Source organism: Pteropus medius, unplaced genomic scaffold (assembly GCF_902729225.1).
Source record: "Pteropus medius unplaced genomic scaffold, Ma_sr-lr_union100, whole genome shotgun sequence".
NCBI lineage: Eukaryota > Metazoa > Chordata > Mammalia > Chiroptera > Pteropodidae > Pteropus > Pteropus medius.
This window is the reverse complement of record NW_024349227.1, coordinates 3042332-3061123: the sequence shown is the minus strand read 5'-3', so window position 1 is coordinate 3061123 and position 18792 is coordinate 3042332. Positions and strand designations below refer to the sequence as shown.

Here is an 18792-nt window from a genome sequence, read left to right as displayed (position 1 = left end):
GGGCCACCGGATCAAGTAGGGTTGCACTCCGTGGCTGCTTTTTGATTTTACATAGCAGGAAATCAGGCCGCCCAAGGCAGACTCTGTCAAGTCCCTCTGTTCCATTAACTTTCGCTCATAACTTTCTCACTCATGAATGCCTCCTGGTCACATGTTCCAGGCAGGAAGAAGAAAAAGGAAAATAACAAAAAGGAAGGGATGAGTCTATATGAAGAAACCCAGACTTTCCCATAAACCCTCCACCAGCTTCTGCAGATATCTCATTGGTCACATGGCTGCTCCTAACAGCAAGAGAGGCCGGGGAATGTTGTGTTGTGTCTGGGCAACAAATTGTGGTTTTATTAGGAAGGAAGGAGAGAATAGATATTGGGTAAAAAACTGTCTGCCAAGAAGTTGTAACCAGAATAAAATTAAGCCTTTTGCTTCCTCTTTCCTCCAAAGTCTCCTTCAGCAGGGTCACATTTAAAGGAAACATTAGTCCAGCTCCAGAAACTGGTACAGTCTGTACCAATTACTGACACCCCTGCCCACAAGCATCATCGCACAACACACATCACCCACACAACCTTTGCTACAAGTCTTTTTATACTTTCCTCTCATTAGCTACTCAGTCTCCCTTTCTCTTGCAAAACAAAATGACAAACAAAGCAAAATCAAGGCCAGCCCACAGAGCGAGCTGCTTGTCTCTTCACTCCCCCACTCCTCCCACCTCCTCTTCCATATCTCAGTGTTTTCCCTCTTGTGGAAATTAATTTGGTCTGTGGGCTTTTACAAGTCTAGGCCTCTACTCGTCACCACTATAAGCACAGCCAAGGCTGAAAACAAAAATTCTGGGAGAGCACATAAGGCCTGTAAGCTATCCTAAGCTATCCCCTGCTAGCCAGTTTATGAGTGAGCCAGTGTAAACCCCAGCTCTGCTTACACACACACAATGCCTGCAACACCTGTCAGGAGCTTCCCCATCTCCCGCCTCAGCCTCTTGCTCTCTTGGCTCTTGGTTTATTCTGAAATGTCTCTCCCTACTTTGATGCCGATCCTACTAGTTACAGCCAAATGATTTCCATCTGCTCCTTCAAAGGCCCACTTAAGATCGACTCTGAGGAGGCTGCAATTAGCCTCACCCGGCTCCAATCCAGCCTGTTCACTACTGCTCTGAGAGGTAAGCCCCTGGTTTGTATGATTTTTATTTCACTTGACATTCAACTCTTGGATCGCATGTCTGTTTTCTTTATATCTTTCCATTTCCCCCATTAGGCTGGGAACAACCTGAGGGTAGGGTTTGGACGTTATGCATTCTTTTTCTCTGATATGTCTTGGGCACCTTCATGTGTCAAGCACTGAGGGAGGAGCTGAGGATATAAGGCAGAACCAGCCCTGGCCTCCTTCAGGACCAGCCTCTCCTGGTCCTTTTCTGGCCTTCGGGACAGTGCTCTGCCTGATCCAACAGGGTGACTGACCACTGTCTTGATGTAGATGAGGAAGGGGGTTGGGATTCAGCCCCAGAGATGAGCCCCATTACCATCTTCCTGGACTCCAAATTCAACGCACTTAAGCGGCTCCTCTAAAAAGGCCCCAGGCCTCCTCCCAGTACCCAGCATCCGGTGTTACTGTTGGCTCTGCCTGCCTGCCGCGCAGCCAGGGACTGAAGGAGCTTTTATTTCAAATGAGGGCAGTCAGCTGAATTTCCAAGTCAAAGATTTTCCACTTCAATTTTTCCTGTCTTCTTTTTAGCCCAAATAACACGTTCATTTTCTGGAAAAGGAGACAGACAGATTCTGCTTCTAAGGGTTAAAAACTTTATTCGGAATACCTGGGTGTGATGGGTAGGGCTCATGCCAAAGCACTTCTTCTGCTGGGAGGGAAAGGATGAGGAAGCCACCGACAGGGCTCTCCATCCCCCAGGAAGACAGAGGAGTGACATCAAACCAGAGAGACCAAGCCTTTTCCCCTCTCTATCCCGTACTCCACCCCAATCTTTTTCCATTTCTTTTCGTTCTACCTTCTCTTCCTCTTTTCCTTCCATCTGTCTTCCTGTTCTCTTCTCTCCCTCTCCTTACTCTTCATTCATTCACTCATTCTGTCAGTCAGTCATTCTCTCAGGAGACGTTGCTTTAGCCCTTGCTAATGTGTTGGACATGGTGTTGCAAGTTAAGAATGCAGAGACAGAAAAATCAAGTCTCGAGGCTCTTACAGACTTGCATTTGTGGAGGGTGGGGCTCACAGATGACGGGCTGGGGTGAGTAGTGACATTTGGCAAAGAGAGCTAACTGGTAAGTCTCCAAGTACATTCAGAGGCTCAGGCAGTCTATCTAGAATGTGGGAAACCCTGGGTTCAGGGTGACAAGACTTAGACAACCTCTAGCAGGTACCTGGTGCAGCCTGGCTCATTAATACCTCCTGTCCCATCCTAGCAGAAGGCCCCTCAGTGAGAAAGAACATGGACTATGTGAACATGCTACCCCTATTCAAATCGCAGTTCTACACGTTCTGTGTAATCGTAATGAGTCACTTAATCTTCTTCTTATTATTTATTTATGACATAGACTTTTTTTTTTAGAGCACTTTTAGGTTTACAGCAAAACTGAGCAGAAAGTACCAAGGGTTCCTTGTACATTCCTGCCCCCACATGCACAGCCTCCCCCACTATCAACATCCCCCTCCAGCGTGGTATACTTTTGACAGTCAATGAACCTCCTTTGACACAGCATCACTACACAAAGTCCATACTTTACCTTCAGGTTTGCTCTTGGTGTTGTATGACCAATATATAAGACCTGTACCCACCATTATATTATCATGCGGAATAGTTTTATTGCCCTAAAAACCCTCTGTGCTCTGTTTTTGTGTATCTTTTTATCCCCAATGTCTTCTTCTTCGAAATGAGAGAAATAACTGTCTCATGGGTGATCATGAGGATACAATAAGATACTACACAGGAGTGCTTGCTTTAGGTGTGAGTTATTTATATGATATTTCCATGAAAAGCCAAGAGCCCTCCCACAGTGGTTTCTGACTATAGTGTATGCTACTGGAGAAAGGAGAGAACCAGGTGGGGAGGGGTGAACTTTCTCTGAAGCCCCAAGACACATGCTGCCTCAGCGGGTTTGGTGATGGGCTTTGAGGGTAGCCTACTTGGGAGGAGAACACGGAGACCCACGGGATTCCAGGGGACACTGGATGGTTCCCTGCTCCTGAAGTAACTCATCCAGCTTTATCCAGGCAGTCCTCTGGTTGCTCTTGGCAGGGGCTCAGAGAGCCTGCATGAGTCACCTCCACGTGGCTGCTGTGGGAGGAAGCGGGTAGAGAGGCGAGAGGGAGGGACAGAGAGGGCTCATATCCAGGCTGAGCCACGCTGGCTTGGAGAAATTGTTCCTGAAAGTCCCTGGCAAGAAGTGGACTGCTGTGGGCTGTTAACCTGCCATGCAAATCGACAAGTAAACAGTCTCCAATGAGAATCCCAGAAGCCCAGTTCATTCCAGAGACCCAGACACTTACTTGGGACTCCAGGTAGGGACCAGCCCATGCACAACCTGAGGCAGGGGTGCTGGTTTCTTGCCCCTCCAATATCCAGGCAGGGATCTTGCCCAGGAGACCTCAGTCTCCTGCACCCAGACAGGTAGTATCCACACAGACAGGGCAGTACAGATGCCACAAATGTATCACCCTTTGTTCAGATGGGAAAAATCACCCTGGGGTCTGCTTGGGCTGTCTAGACAGAGCAAATGAGCTGGGCCATGGTGCTAGAGACACGTGTGAGCCATGTGGTAGGCTTAGGTGAGAAACCCCTAGTTTCCACCTCATGGGTCTGTCACCAGGCAGGGCATAACTCTGTGTGGGGGGATGCCAGGTGCTTGCTGTATATATACTTGGAATTTATTGGCCTGCAGTGAAGAGGGGTGGAGTATGAGAGGATGGAATGGAACACATCTGGTGACCTGATTTTTTTTGTTTTTCTGCTCTTGGTGAAGGGCCTCGGCTGTGCTCGGGGCTGGAAGAGAAAGTCAGGGAAATGGGGCAGGGGCAGGAGAAGGGAAGATGGGGGCAGGGAGCACATGTTATTTGGCTGGGCTCAGAGGGAGAGAGCCTGTTTGATCCTGAGAAAACCTCTACACCTCATGGAGTAGGAAGGGCTCACAGTCCCCATGTGAAGACTGAATGAGGAAGAAAAGTATGATCACATGGACATTTAGCAGCAATTCCAACAGATATAACATGCAAACATACCTATACATAAATCCAAAAGCAGCACATAAACACACACACCTTCAGGTACAGTTGCAAACACAACCATCGGCTATACAAAGAAAGCTTACTTACACACATGCTGCCACTGAAAAACACAATGTTCATCGAGACTGGAGGGAGTCATGCAGAATATCAAGACCAATGTGCTTGAACCATCATCACCCCCTGGGTGTTGAAAAATCTAATGTCTATCTCAAGTTTTCTGCAAACTTCCAGAGACCACACCTGTCTTTGATGAATCATTCACCCAGGGTCCTCCAGTCACTCCTCATTATCATCCTGTCCCACACCTCCTCCACGCAGATGGAGAATGTGGCAAAAAGACTCACAAGGCTTTTGTGATGTGGCAAACTTGGTAAGATTTGGAGAAATGAAGAGATTTACATTGTAGCAATGCAAACAACTTAACAGACATTTCTGTTCTTATTTTAAAAATCCATCGGTCATTTTCACAACTCCAGATCCAGACTCTCTCCATGTTATTCGGCCAATCCCCTTTCCCTCTTCTCTGTTATCTTCTCAGGACAAAATCCAAATTCCTCTTATTTTCTTATGTGGAGAAATTCAGCTCTCTCCAACCTCTGTCTCCAAATTTGGCTCCTAAACTTCCTTAGCATAGCCCCAAATTCACTGGAAACCGGAAAATAGCCACTGGAGCTTGCTGATTAAGCTCGTGAAACAGAGGCCTTCCCCATCTTCCTCTATAGGGGGTAGTTTATATTTTCCTAGTTAAACATAATTACACACATAAACACTTAGACACAAAAACAAAGAACTCTCTATACACTTCCCCAAATAGGTTAGGCAGAGAATGAACTCATCTAGGCCATGCTCAGGCCAGCAAGCTAAATTCAAAATCAGTGACTCTATCCCTTTCCCCACTTCTATTATTTCCAGGGCTCTTCTCACCATGGACTTATCAATTTATGAAGTCAACATCATTGAGAGCTTGCTATATACCAAGCAGTCTACTTGGGATACAAAGATGGAAAAAAAAAAAAAGCCACACAACTCAAGGAGCTCAAATTGTAGATGGAGTGGCAGATAAGTAAACATGTAATCATAATATAAGTAGAGTAAGCTTGTGATAGGAAAGTAAAATTCACTACTGGAACACGAAGTAAGGGTAACTTTTAAAAAAGTTTTTATTAAAAATATCTAACACAGAATATTATATTAGTTTCAAGTGTACACATATTTATTCAACATTTATATACCTAAAGAAGTGATTACCATGATAAGCCCAGCAACCATTTGACACTGTATACTATCACAATATTATTGAACATATTCCCTATGCTATACACAATATCCCCATGACTTATTTGCTTTATACATGGAAATTTGATCCTCTTATTCCCCTTCGCCCTCCTCCTACCATTTTTTAATTTTTTAATTGGAGTTGACATTCAATATTATTTAATGTTAGTTTCAGGTGTGCAGCACAGTGGTTAGACATTTATATAATTTATGAAGTGATCCCCCTGACTAATACCCACCTGGCACTTTACATAGTCATTACCATATTATTGACTATATTTCCTATGCTTTAGAAGAAGGGCAATTTAATCAGTTTGGCAGTGGAGGTGTGAGAAGGTGTACAGGATGAACAGAAGTTCATCACTTAAAGAAGAGGGGGTGTCACTGGGGGCCAAACCAAGCTATCATCCATTTATTTGTTCACTTAATTTTTAGTACTGTGCTAAGCAGTGAACAGACAGACTTTACTTAGTAATGAAAACTGTAGACTTGAACAAATATGTGAGTATTCTGGAAGGGAAGCTGAGTCAAGTAAACCTCTCTAACAAGGGTGACGTCTAGGCTGAGACCTAAAAGAAGAATAAGAGTTAACTAAAGGAAAGAGAGTGGGAATGTGTTCAGGCAGAGGAGTGAGCATGCTTGAACCTAAAGGCAAGAAAGAGTTTGATGCTTATGAAAAACAGCGAGGAGTTTGCATCATTAGTGCTAAGAGACATGGAAGAGAGTGGAATAAAATGAAGCTAGAGAAGGAGGCAGGGTCCAGGCATATTAGAGTTTCCCCCAACACACTTCCTCCTGATTCAGTACAGAGCAGAGTTAGAGGGAACTCTAACAAAGCAGAGCCTAGAGTCCAACACTGTGAGATTAAAGAGCTTTGGCATGAAGGCTGATTCTGACCAGTGTGTGGCTGAGTCTGGGAGCCCCTCTGTATCCAGTCACCTTGACATGGAACATATAGTCTAGAAAGACTACAAGAGTAAGCCAATAGAGCTGTAACTTTGGGTCTACTCTAGCTAAGTGTCACATGAGTACATGGGATTCTCTTCCCTTAAAGACTCACCACCATGGCTGGTGCAGAGATCAATAGAGATGTCATGCAGCATCAGTTGGGGATGCATTAGTCAAATGTGACCAGCTATGAATGAGAGACCATGCAATAGTCAATAGTGGCCAAAGAAAGAACCTAGCAGTAGTCTGGCAAATCTTCAAGTTCTCCCTTCTTTTGAATGAATTTGAATGAAGATCGACTCCTTTGGACTGAGCACCACTGTAGTCCTTAGGCCCAGAAGGGATACAGATTGGAGCTTGAGTGGTTAGTGTGAATAATAAAAAGAGGCAGGTCCTTATTTTTATTTCAAGTTGGTGATGTTGGTCATGCAAGTTACACTCAGCTAAAGGATGGGAAGCCATCGAAAGCATTAAGTAAGAATCTGACAACATCAGAATAATGTTTGTAAAAAATTACTTTGAATACTGTGCAGGGCATGGATTGAAGGAGAGAAAGAGAACAAAGCCAGAGAGACTAATTAGGTTTTATTAGTTAGGAATGCTTTCAGCTGCAAGTAAGAGAATACCCGATATAATTTAAACCTGTAATGATATTTATGGTTTACTAACAGGAAATCAGGACATAAGGCATCCTCAGGGATGGCTAGGCAGCTCAATGATAGTCCCGAAGACTCAGGCTTCTTCTGTCCTTCCACTCCACCATCCTCCATGTGTTGGCTTTTTATTCTCTTGCTTTTCCCCTCATGGTTGCAAGATGACTGCTTTACCTCCAGACAGCAATCTTATTTAAAGCAGAAATAAGGGGGAAGGAACACTGCCAGCCACCACTTATTCCCCTTCTCAGATGAGCAAAGCTTTCCCAGAAGCCCATCATAGATGTCTCTTTATATCTCATTGGTAAGAACTGGATCATATTGCCCCTCTAACCACAAGCAAGGCTACAAGATCGAGTGTCAGTATTGTTCACTATGATTCACTACCTGGAGCTAGACATGTTGCTGCCTGGGGCAAAACTGGGATTCTGATAGTCAGGTAAAAAGAGAAATGACTGTCAAGTAGGAAATAAACAGTGATAGTCACAGAGGCAAGAGAAGATGGCCTCAACTAAGATGGTGGCATTGGAGACAGAGATATTTAAGAGATGGAAGTTACAAAACTTAGTGATGGGAAGTAGAAAATGAAGGAGAGGAAAGAGAAAAGAATGGTTTCAGTGTTTCTAGCTCGGGCAGCCAACAGATTATGATGTCATCTACTAAGACAGAAAACATGAGAATGTGAGGAATAAACACAGATGTAGGGAAGATGAAGTGTTTGCTTATAGACCATTTGAATTTGAGGTGTCTGCATATATCTAAGTATTAATATTATACAAGCAAGTGGATACATCACTCCAAAGCTGAAGAAGAAGGTCAGAGCCATAGATATGGACTTGAAAATCATTAGAAGCCATGGGAGTGGATGAGTTTATTAGAGAGGATGCTTTGGATTGCACAGAAATATAACACAAACAAAGTTAAGGAGAGAAAAAAGATTTTTGGCTCACACAGCAGGAGATGCATAGATGGGGCTAGATTTTGGCCCAAGAGCATCTGGTACTTAAATTTGGAGGTTGGGTTTTTCTCTCCTCCCCACCCCCAGCTCTCACTTAAAAAAAATATTTTATAACAAACTATTCCTCTGTATATTATTTCCTTATATTCTCATGATTATCCTTTTGAACTTTAAAGAGGAAAAAATCAAAACCTGAAAGATTAAGGTGCCTGTCCTCACTCAAGAGAGGAACAGACTTGGATTTGCCATCTGCAAGAGTCATGAATCTTCGACTCAGGGCTCCTGGACCTCTAGCTGTGGGCAGAAAGGGCCCTTCAATGAAGCTGTAAGTTGTTTCTTTCTTACTGTCATGTAAACCAACATGACTGATGATTATCTCTTGCAGCAATTCACTGAAGCTCAGCAAGAACTGACCAACACAATTTAATATTTTGACCTTTTTATTTTATTTTATTTTTTATTTTTTTACCAAGGTCCCTAAATCACCACCTCCAGAGCTGTTTGTTTTTTTTCACATGGGAATGATATGAGCATGTATAAATAATGAGTAAGATCCAGGAGAGTAGAAAAGATTGAAGACACAGAAAATGAGCGTGCAAAGGTAGTAGGGCATGGGACCCATAGCACTAGTGGAAAGACTGGCCTCATAAGTTGCCTTCCATTGTAATAGGAAGGTTAGGAGGAGAGGATGGGTAAGGATGCAGGGAGAATTGTGCATATATATGTTGGCTTACTCTGCCCTATTTCAATCTCCTTTTATTTTACCTCCTCTGTTATAGAGGCTGGAAAAGAAAATGCTTAAATTTCGAGCATCCTTTGCAGCTAGAGGTGTTCATGAGATGAGTTCTAGTCAATAGAAGTAGGAAAAATCCCAGAGGAGATCCTCCCTTTCTGAATAAGAGGGAAAAACCTGTCTAGCAGTAGGCTTTTCCCTTCCCTCCTTTTTCTGGTAGATTTTTCTCTACCAGACCGCATTTACCAAACAATTCATATTCTGAGAATACTGTCTAGCAGTGGGCTTTTCCCTTCTCTCTTCTTCTTGCCTGGACATTGACTTTGATACTTGGAGCTCCTGCAATCATGAGGAGAAAGTCCACACTCTAAGGATGATGGAACAGGAAGATAGTACGAGTCTGGTACCTTAATGACCTCCCTGAGCAGCTGTACCTGCCTTATGCTGTCTATCTGTATACTTCTTGTTGCATTGAAAGGTAAGAAGGAAAAGAAAAGAAGGAAGGGAAGGGAAGGGAAGGGGAAGGAAGGAAGGAAGGGAAGGAAGGAAGGAAGGGAAGGAAGGAAGGAAGGGAAGGGAAGGGAAGGAAGGGAACGGAAGGGACTTTCTTAGTTAACCCACTGACTGTCAGGTTTGTTACTCATAACTAAACATGAACCTGGTTTGCGTATGCTCTGGGCCCTCTGGCATGTCTCTTTTTCTTTATAGGCGCAACCCCCCCGGCAGCTGTGGACGTATTGATGGCAGGAAATGCTGAGGCTCAGTGGGGCACCTCAGAAAACATGTGGGTATCAGGCTCCTGTAGAAGTAAAACAGGAGAGCAGAAGGTATTGGATGAGCAGACGCGGAGGAGCCTATCTTTGGGAAGGAGTAGTGAAGACAAGAGAGAACGTAGAGACACATTATATAACAGAAAAAGTCGACAGGGGTTAGCTGATCTGGTCCTAGCCCTGGGCCTGCCACTAACCAGCTGTATCATGTCCCTGGGCTTCAGTCTACAGAATGAAGGATTTGAGCTGGATCAGTGGTTCCCAACTTTATAACCATCAAAAAAGAGGACCCTGTATTTTTTGAAAGATTTTTCTCTACCAGACTGCATTTACCAAACAATTCATATTCTGAGAATATTGTGTTGATGTAATTCCAGCCCAAAGCAAAGAAAACCTTTTGATTTAGCTTAATTAATCTTACCATAGGATGAAATCTTCATTGGTTTTTTGGAAAAATTGAAAATGTCTCTCAGGTCCATACAATTATCTTTGAGGACATGTGGTGACCTAGCGATCTTGAGCACGGGCCCAGGAGAGGACTGAGGCCCAGTTCTGTCTCCCATGATGCAGATCCCTGTGCTCCTAGCAGCCAGTGGAGGCACATTTTCCATCCTGCTGCCAGCCCTGGTTCTGACTTCTAGTGACAAGGGGCTACTTCATTTCCTTTATAAAAAACAAGCCTGTCCAAATGGCACATTCCCGCTGGTGGGAGGGCACATCTTTTGCCCTGCATGCCTGCCAGTCCTCCTCAAAGGCAGCCTTCTTCCACCCCACCCCACCTCCCTCCTCACCCTAGAAGGAAGCCATCTCACCCAAATTTTCATCCCATTTACCCTACGCTGTGATCTGTTCACCTGAGAGACCTGAAGACCCTCTCAGCTGGTCTGAAGAACAAGCCCTGACCCCTGCCCTCAGGTATCTCCATCTGCTGTTGAAGAGAGAAGGGCAGAGATCCCCAACTCAGCTGTAATGGAACATTCAATATGCTGTTGGAACACTGAATGGTCACTTCTGCTTGGAACAGTAAAATCAGGAAGAGGTGAAGGAGGAGGTGACATCTGAGTCAGGGCCTGGAGGCTGACGGGAGAACATTTGAAGACCAGTTCCCCAAAAGAAGGTTGGCTGGGATGGGGAAAGGCAGGGCTTCATTCTGATTAGCAATTCATTTGCCTGACAACTTTATTTAAGCCCTTCCTCCCTCCTTTTCTCCCACAAATATTTATCAAGTATATTTTTTTGTGCCTGTTAGGTGGCAGAAACAAATATGAATAAGGCATGCCCTGTCATGATGGAGCTCACAGATTAATGAGGACACAAGCACACAGAACTTCTAGCTCCTGGTCCTGCAATAGGGGGTAGTACCTTCAAGGAGACATACCCTAGACTCCAGACCAGCATCTGACTATGCCCCCTGATGATAGCAGGCAGCATTCTACCAAAGAACTCTCAACAAGTCTTGGCCCTAGGCCCCTCTTACAGTCTGGTGTTTGCCTCCCTTGATTGAAGAGATAGATACCCTGTGTCATCTCTGTCTGCTCTTAAAGCTGTAGAATATTCCTGCTTAAAGGCCAGAGACTGAACCAGATGACTTCTCCTGCTCCATGAGTCTGTAATGGGGAGAGGGGCTCTAAGGAAGCCTCTGAACCTGCTGTATTGGGTGCAGTCTTGAGGGACAGATAGGAGAAGACCCTTAGAGCAAGGTGACATCAGTTCCAATCCTGCTCCTTAAAAGAGGGGGATAGGATAGTTGTCCCTATGACTCATTGCCCTGAAGGAGTTCAGGCCTGGACAGAGGATGGGGGACACATTCAAGGGATTTGGAAGTTAATGGAGAGGCCCATTGTGAACCAACACAAAATAATCCTTGGTGGTGCTACAGTCTTGGTAGATCCTGGAGCAGAGAGGCCAATGCAATGAATTCTGCCCAGCAATGCTCACTGAACATCTCCCAAGGCCAGTGCTACTGTGGAGATTCCCAGGGAGAGAAAGATTTATTCCTTGCCCCTTCAAGTGTCCCTTAAAGTTGCTGAGACTTTATGTTTAAGTGGGGATGTTATGTTTAGAGTAAGAAAACTGCCCTGGGAGGAGCACAGAGGGCCGAGTGAGCTCAGAGATAGAGAAGATCCCACTGTCAGGGTGGTTAAAATGGAGAGAGCAGCTTCAAGATGAGACTCACATCAGTTAGGACTGCCTTGGGCTGTAAGGGAACAGAAGCCTGAGTGCTGAGGTTTAACAAATAGGGCTTCGTATTTCTCGTGTAACATGAAGTGTAGAGGGAGGCCAGTACAGGTGTCGAAGCTGCCATCAAGGACCCAGGCCCTTTTGTCTTCTGGGCCAGCATCCTTAACATGTCTCCTTCATGGGTTGCAAGTTGACTCCTCCACCCCCGACATCACATCATAGACTTTCCAGAGAGCAAGAAGGAGAAAAGCATAAGACACATGCTAGCTCTTCCTCCCCCTTTTTTATTAAAAAAAAAAAAAAAAAAACGTTTATCTCACTGGCCAGACTGTGTCATATCATTACCCCTAGTAACAAGGGAGCCTGAAAAGTCAATATTTTTAGGAGGGCACATTGATCTCCCTCCCCCAAACAACATTGATGTGCTATAAATGAAGTGGACGGCAGGGCAGATCAAAGTTTGCAATGAGCAGTACCTGTCAGGGCCCTAAAGAAGCTGTAGAAGCTGTCTGAATAAAGTGTGAAAGGACTTCTAGGTAGAGGAAACCGCAGGAGCAAAAGCCCTGGGTGGGGATGTGCCAGGAGTACTTGGGAAATTGCCAACAGTCCAGTTCAGCTGGAGCATAGAGTGTGACTAGGAGCAGTTGGCATTTCCAGGTTTGTGGAATCACCCTCCAGCTCAGACACACACTCTGCACGCAGCAGATTAGGCATGGGGGAAGCAACAGCAGACAAGGAGCAACAGCTGAAAAAGTCAAGGTCGGTGGCAACCTGAGACAATGATTGAAGTTCCGAGAAAAGCAAATGATGACAAATCTTCTGACCACCTGGAATTACCAGCCACAAGCAAAGGGCTGCTGGGCTGGACCCACAGACACTCTCAAGCAAAGCAGACCCCCAGATACACTAGAGCCTCTCATTGCTCCCTGAATAAACCAGGGAATTAGGTACCTGCATCTGCCTCTTGCCTGAGGTCCATTTATTGTCGCTCTTCCTTCCCCACCTCTCCTAGTGTCAGCCTGTCCAGGCTGCAGTGAGAACACCGTCAGGCAGTGCAGAGGCGTGAGGGTGGAGGGTGCTGATTCCAGCTCTAGGGTGCAGGACAGGCATTCACTGCACTCTTCCTGAAGTTCTTCAGACACACCTATAACTGGGATGGGGTGGGGGAGTTGTATGGATGCAACCACTTTTTGCTGCTGTGCCTTGCCAGAGACACCTGTCTTTTTTGACTGGAAGGTACTTCAGAGTCTCACCTTCCTCTTGTTACCAGTGAGACTCTTTCCTTCTGCTGACCTCTGACAAGGCAGAGAGCAGGGGGCCACCGTCCCACTCAAAGCTTTGCCATTATGTTTCTCATGTCCCCTCTGCTTCCCCTTCCTTCCTGGGTCTTCTTCTGCCCTCTGGTTCTTCTGCATTACTTTTTGAGGACCCTCTTCAGTTTCCCACATTTTATTGAAGGTAGGATAGGGTGGGGTAGGGATATTGTTTAAGTTCTGGGGAGTAAGTTCCGGTCCACTTTTTATTAGGATTCATTCTACAGTTCTTCAGTTTCCAGAAGAGTTGCATTCCTCCAATCCATGGATACTGGACTCTAACGCAGATGTCAGGACCCCCCCCCGCCCCCGCTCCGAGAGAAATGCTGGAATGGAAGGACCGAGTGACTGACACATCATGTAGCCTAATATCCCACCTCGTCCAGAAAGCCCTCTGCAGCATGCCTGCAGGAAGCTGGGCATTCCTGGAGACAGAAAACTCCTTACAACTCTCAGTCTCTCTGGTGGTCGGATACACTTTGGGGCAGTCCTACTGAGGAAAAGGAAACAAAATCTCCCTCATGTTATAATAGCAGGCACTACTGGGCACTTTCTCTATTGCAGGCACTTTGCAGGGCACTGTATTATGCTGTGCTGTACAGAAAGACCTCACTGAGTGGCACTCTGACCTGCAAATTCGGTTCTATTTTACCCATTTCACAGGTGAGGACACTGACAAGAGAGCTTGAGTAACTTGTTCACGGTCTCAAGACTAATAAGTAGCAGTGCTGGTATTTGAGGTTAGAACTCCAACCCTGTGTTCTTTCCTCTACATCTGCTACATTGACCTTGGCACTGCTGACATGTGAGGCTGGAAAATTCTTTATTGAGGGGCTGTCCTGAGCATTGTGGGATGTATAGCATTGCCCCTGGCTTCTTCCCACTGGATGCCAGTAGCACCCTCCCTCCAGTTGCAACGAAAATCATCTCCAGACATTGTCAAATGTTCTCTTGAGGGGGAGGGACATTACTCCTGCTTGCTTTGTCTGCACGGCATTACATGTTGTCTCTCTAATGAGCTCAAAAGTTCCTTCCACCCACTGGCCCTGGTTCTCCCCTCTGGAGTCACCCAGAGCATCTACTTTGTCTTTATATCACCTTTCGGTCCTTCACATAATGATGAGGCTATTCTTTATCTTCAAATCTCTTCTCCAGATCAAATGCCAACATTCTTTCATCTTTTCCCAGAATACTGTGGTTTCTAGGTCTTTCACCATGCCAGCTGCTCTCTGATGAACATCGCCTGTAAGGAGAGTCAGGCTAGACAAAATGAAGGACTTTCTTCTTCACATCTCCTCCTTTACTCCTCTTGCATGATCAGCCATCGCCTCCTCTGTAAAGCCCTTCACATCTCTGTCATAGGGTGGGTTTTCCTCCTTTGGTCCCCATTACTCTCTTTTCCAGCCTAAGGCCTCATTATTTGCTCATTCTGTCTCCCTCCACCCCACCCCAGGCTTTTATCTCCTCAAGTTCTAATTCACCATTATATTTCTCTGAGCTCTGAGCAGGAAGCCTGACACATGGTAGGCTCTCACTAAAATTCTGATAGCTAAATGTGTATATAATAACAGCACATAATGAATGTTGGGTTTACAGAGGTGAAAATTGCTTTGAAAAGATATAAAGCATTATATGAATATCAAGGCTTATATTTTTCTTCTTTTCTTCTTCTATCTCAGCCCTTCTCTTCCTTCTGGTCCTCTCCACGCCAGACTCACAGATTGGCAGAGACAATTAACTAGATTTATTTGACGGGTGGGAAATCCAGGAAAGAGGGTACCTTCTAGACATTTTTTCCCATTCTTTAGTCTGGGCAGGTTGCTCCAGTGGGGATTAATGTACGGGTGGCCAGTGTTAGACTCTAACAGGAGCTGCTTTCCTCTCTCTTCCTGCCCTCTTAGTGATTTGCAGGCCAGCTTGTTAGGGAAATTCAACTTACTCTAGAACCTATCACCTGGAAAAATATCTCATAGCACACATGGTGAACAAGGAGTGCATTAATGGGAACGGAAAACCAGTGGTGGGCTCTGGGCCAAGGTGCCCATCAGCTCTGGAATCTGGTTAAGTCTTCCAGTGGTACCAAAGGTATGCTGTTGTGGCTGGCCTGGATGGCAGCCACACAGACCTGGCATCAAATGTGTCCCTCTACTCCCCACTCCCCTGGAGTCTGAGAGGACTGTAGAATCAGTGGGCCATTGCTTCACTGGGCTTCTAGGTTTGACACTCTTTGCAGTCCTTTGCTAAGTTCCGGGTCACCTTCGACTTCAAGTCCCTCAATGAACAGAGCCCAGTAGGTGCTTGGAGAGCAGGAGGAGGAGAGAAACTCCTGGGATACGCAGTGCTGCCTTGGGAGCTCTCAGCCTGATGGGAGACCCACTTGCCCTCAGGAAGTTAGGGAAGAGCGACTCCCACAGGAAGAAGGTTCAGTAATGCGTATAGTTAAGCATGACCTTCAAAGCCACCAACCTTCACTGTGAGGAGAGCTACTGCACGGTGGGGATGGGGACTTTGAAAAGGTTCAGAAGACAGGTCTGAGCAGGGCAGAGCACACATCTCCCCAGCTAATATGGAATGTGTCATTCTGACTGGTACAGGAAAAGTAGATGTGTGGGGGAGTCAGGGAAGGGGGTGGTGGTGGCTAAACTCAAAGGCACCTGAGTACAACCCCCTCTCCATGGACATGAGAGAGGGAAGATGGCCTCTTTCCCTCTGGCCCATGTTCTTCTCTGGTCTGATATCAGGGAATGTGACAGAGTGGTTTGGAAAGAGGTGAGATCATAAAGTGGGGCCTCTGAAGAGAGAACTGAACCATGGTCTGAGCTCTAGGCCTGTGTCGCTGGCCAACCCACTAAGTGGCTTTGAACAAGTCCCTCTGGCCCTACATCTCAAAACTCAAAGACAGTGATTGACTTGGGAGAAGGGATTCAGGACAGTTGTGCTGGATCAGCCTCAGGCCAAGGTCATGTCTGGCTGTATCCCCAGCTCCACCGCAGCCCCAACCTACTTCTGCTCCCACCTCCCAAGGCCAGGCACCACACACCAAGAGGCAAGGGGACAGCAAAAGCACTCTCCATGGATATTTCTGTGGCCACAAAAATGAACTAAGCATGCATTGCATGACCTCCCCCTCATCAAAATAAAAAGGAAGCTGATAGGTTGGTGCCACAGCCACGTCTAGCAAAACAAGATTTAACAGGGATAAATGTCAGGCCCTAAATTTGAGTTTAAAATTCCAAGTGCATGAGCACAGACTGTTGGAAGCATGATGGGGCAGGGCTTAGAAGAGGCATGTGTAGGAAAGTTTTCAGGGTTTTAAGGGGTGGTAGGCTTGGTGTGATTCACAAAGCTGGTGACAATGAACATTCACCCTAGAAGTGATAACGTTTACAGTGTGCTCAACACAATCTCACATTATCCTCAAATAATCTATGCTCTCTCTACTACTCTATTATCCCCATTTTACAGAAGAAGAAATGAGGCACAGATAGGTTTAAGTAACTTATTCCAAATCTCCTAGCTTGTAAGTGATGAAACCAGGATTTGTCTAGACCCAGATCCTGAATGCTCTGAGATGGAAGCTCAGAATTTAGGACAAGGAGGCAACAGTCCTTCTCTGTGCTAAAGAGAATCTGCTTTCAGTCATCTTCCACTTTGTTCTAAGACCAGCATTGCAAGTCTTCATTAGAGGCAAAATGGCATACATTCAAAAGAGTGTGTTTTGGAAGGTTGGAGAAAGGAATGTTTGAGAATGTCACATTCTCCTTCTTTATCTACCAGGTGCTCCAGCCTCAGTATGAGGAGGCTTCCTTGATACCACCCTCAAATCCATCTCCCTCATTTGCCCATTGCCAGCTCCTCAAGTCACACCCAGCTTAACACCCCCTGAAGCCCTAAAAGCTTTCCCGCTCACGCCACTTCTCAGTCCTGCTTCCTAAACACATCTCAATCCATCTCACTTCTCCCCATCCATGGCCACTTTCCCAGTCTAAGGCATAGCACCTCTCACCCTGATCACCCCTGATTCTCCTAACCATGCACTCCTTTCTGCTCCCCTTCACCACCATGCTGCTGTCCACACCACAGTCAGAGTGAGCTCTGACAACCAAAATGGGAGCATGCCACTTCACTGCACAAAGCCCTTTCAAACATCGCACTCCATGTGAGCCCCAGCTCCTAACTTTGGTTCTACTTACCTCTCCAGACTCCTCTCACAGCCCTATTCACTGCTCTAGCCGTGTTGCTTTTCTTCAGTTTCTGCTCCATGTCATGTTTCTTCTGGCCCCAAGGCCCTCACACATGCTGTTCCCTCGCCCAGAATGCTCTTCCCTATCCCCCAACTCCAATAGCTGCTCCTCATCATTCAAGTCTGGGCTCAAGTGTCCTCTTATAGAGGCTTACACTCTCACGCCCCCAGGGGTTTGTCCTGTTCCCTTACTCAGCACCGTGTTCTTTGCTTCCTACACGGTACACCACACACTTTGAAATTATGTATTTATTTGTGCATTTACTGTAAATTCCATGAGCACAGGGGCGATTTTGTTTTATTTACACAGCAAACCCAAGGCCAAACACAGAGGCACGTGGTAAGTGTTCAATAAATATTTGTGGAGCAAATGAAGGGCCTGGAGAAGAGATTGAGGGAACATTGAGCTGTCCATGCCTGAGAGAGGGCTGTGGAATACGTGATCTTGTATGTCAGAAGCCGGACTAACTTATTTAGCAAACATTAACACAGAACTTACTGTGTACCAGGCACTGCGCTAAGCACTTTCTAAGTAGTAATCCATTAGCCCTCATAACAGCTCTGTGAGGTAGGTACTGGTATTACCCCATCATACGAAAAGGAACAGAGGCCTAGAGAGGCTAAGTAACTCTCCCAAGGCTCCACAGTCGTTAGTGGGGCAGGGCCAGATTTTGAACCAGAATCTAAGCTCTCAAGCATCTCAATAGGAGACCAACAGGTAGAAGTCTCTGGGAGGCCCTGCTCTGGGTCCACAAGAGACTCACTCTCTAACGGGGAGGTCCAGATGCAAAGGCCAACTCCTGAATCCTGGTGAGATGGCATGCTAGGAGGGAGTCCAGCCTGGATGCAGCTGACCTCGGTGACCTCGGAGGCCTGTCTCTCACCTTATGCTCTAGCTGGGGCTGCCAGGGGGATGAAATGACTTAGCGAAAATGGAGGTGCTGATGAAGTTGGAATGTGCTCCTTGAACACAAGGTCATGCGTTCTCCAGGTTGACAGGACTAGAATATGAGTGAGGTCTTCTAGTCAGACTGAAGGTCAAGGAACATGGTCGGGTAGGGACATGGTTCCCGCTAAATCAAGTCATTACATCGTTTCTGTTCCTGCCTTCCCGCCCTCTCTTTCCGACCTCTGATTCCCGGAGAGAGAAAGGGGAGAGTGAGACGAAGAAAGCAGGAAGGCAGCCAACACAAGAAAAGACAGGCTGCTCTTAAAGCAACCACCCAAATTCCTTTCCTGATTTATGAAATTTGGTCCATGCTGGGAACTTTGGGATCCAACTGAAACCCTTTGGCGCATCCTGTGGTGGCTGGGCACAGGCTTTGTTTTGCAGGCAGGTTGCCCTTGCCTGCCCTGCCTGGAATTTTTCTGGCAAAGGGGCCAGTCCAGTTCATAGAGAGGGATATGTGGCAAGGAGAGCTAATGACCCCCATCCTGTGGAATAGATGGAGGCTGGAGGGGTCCCTGGCATTTTGTAAGAGGAGCTAG

General features: G+C 46.1%; 1 long non-coding RNA gene across 1 annotated transcript; it reads left to right on the top strand.

The window, feature by feature from the left end:
- The first annotated feature begins 3329 nt into the window (after nt 1-3329).
- Nucleotides 3330-10632, top strand: LOC120617989 (uncharacterized). Its single transcript, XR_005657121.1, has 3 exons — nt 3330-3507; nt 9134-9275; nt 9506-10632. It is a non-coding gene; the product is annotated as an uncharacterized LOC120617989 (long non-coding RNA).
- The last annotated feature ends 8160 nt before the right edge of the window (nt 10633-18792 follow it).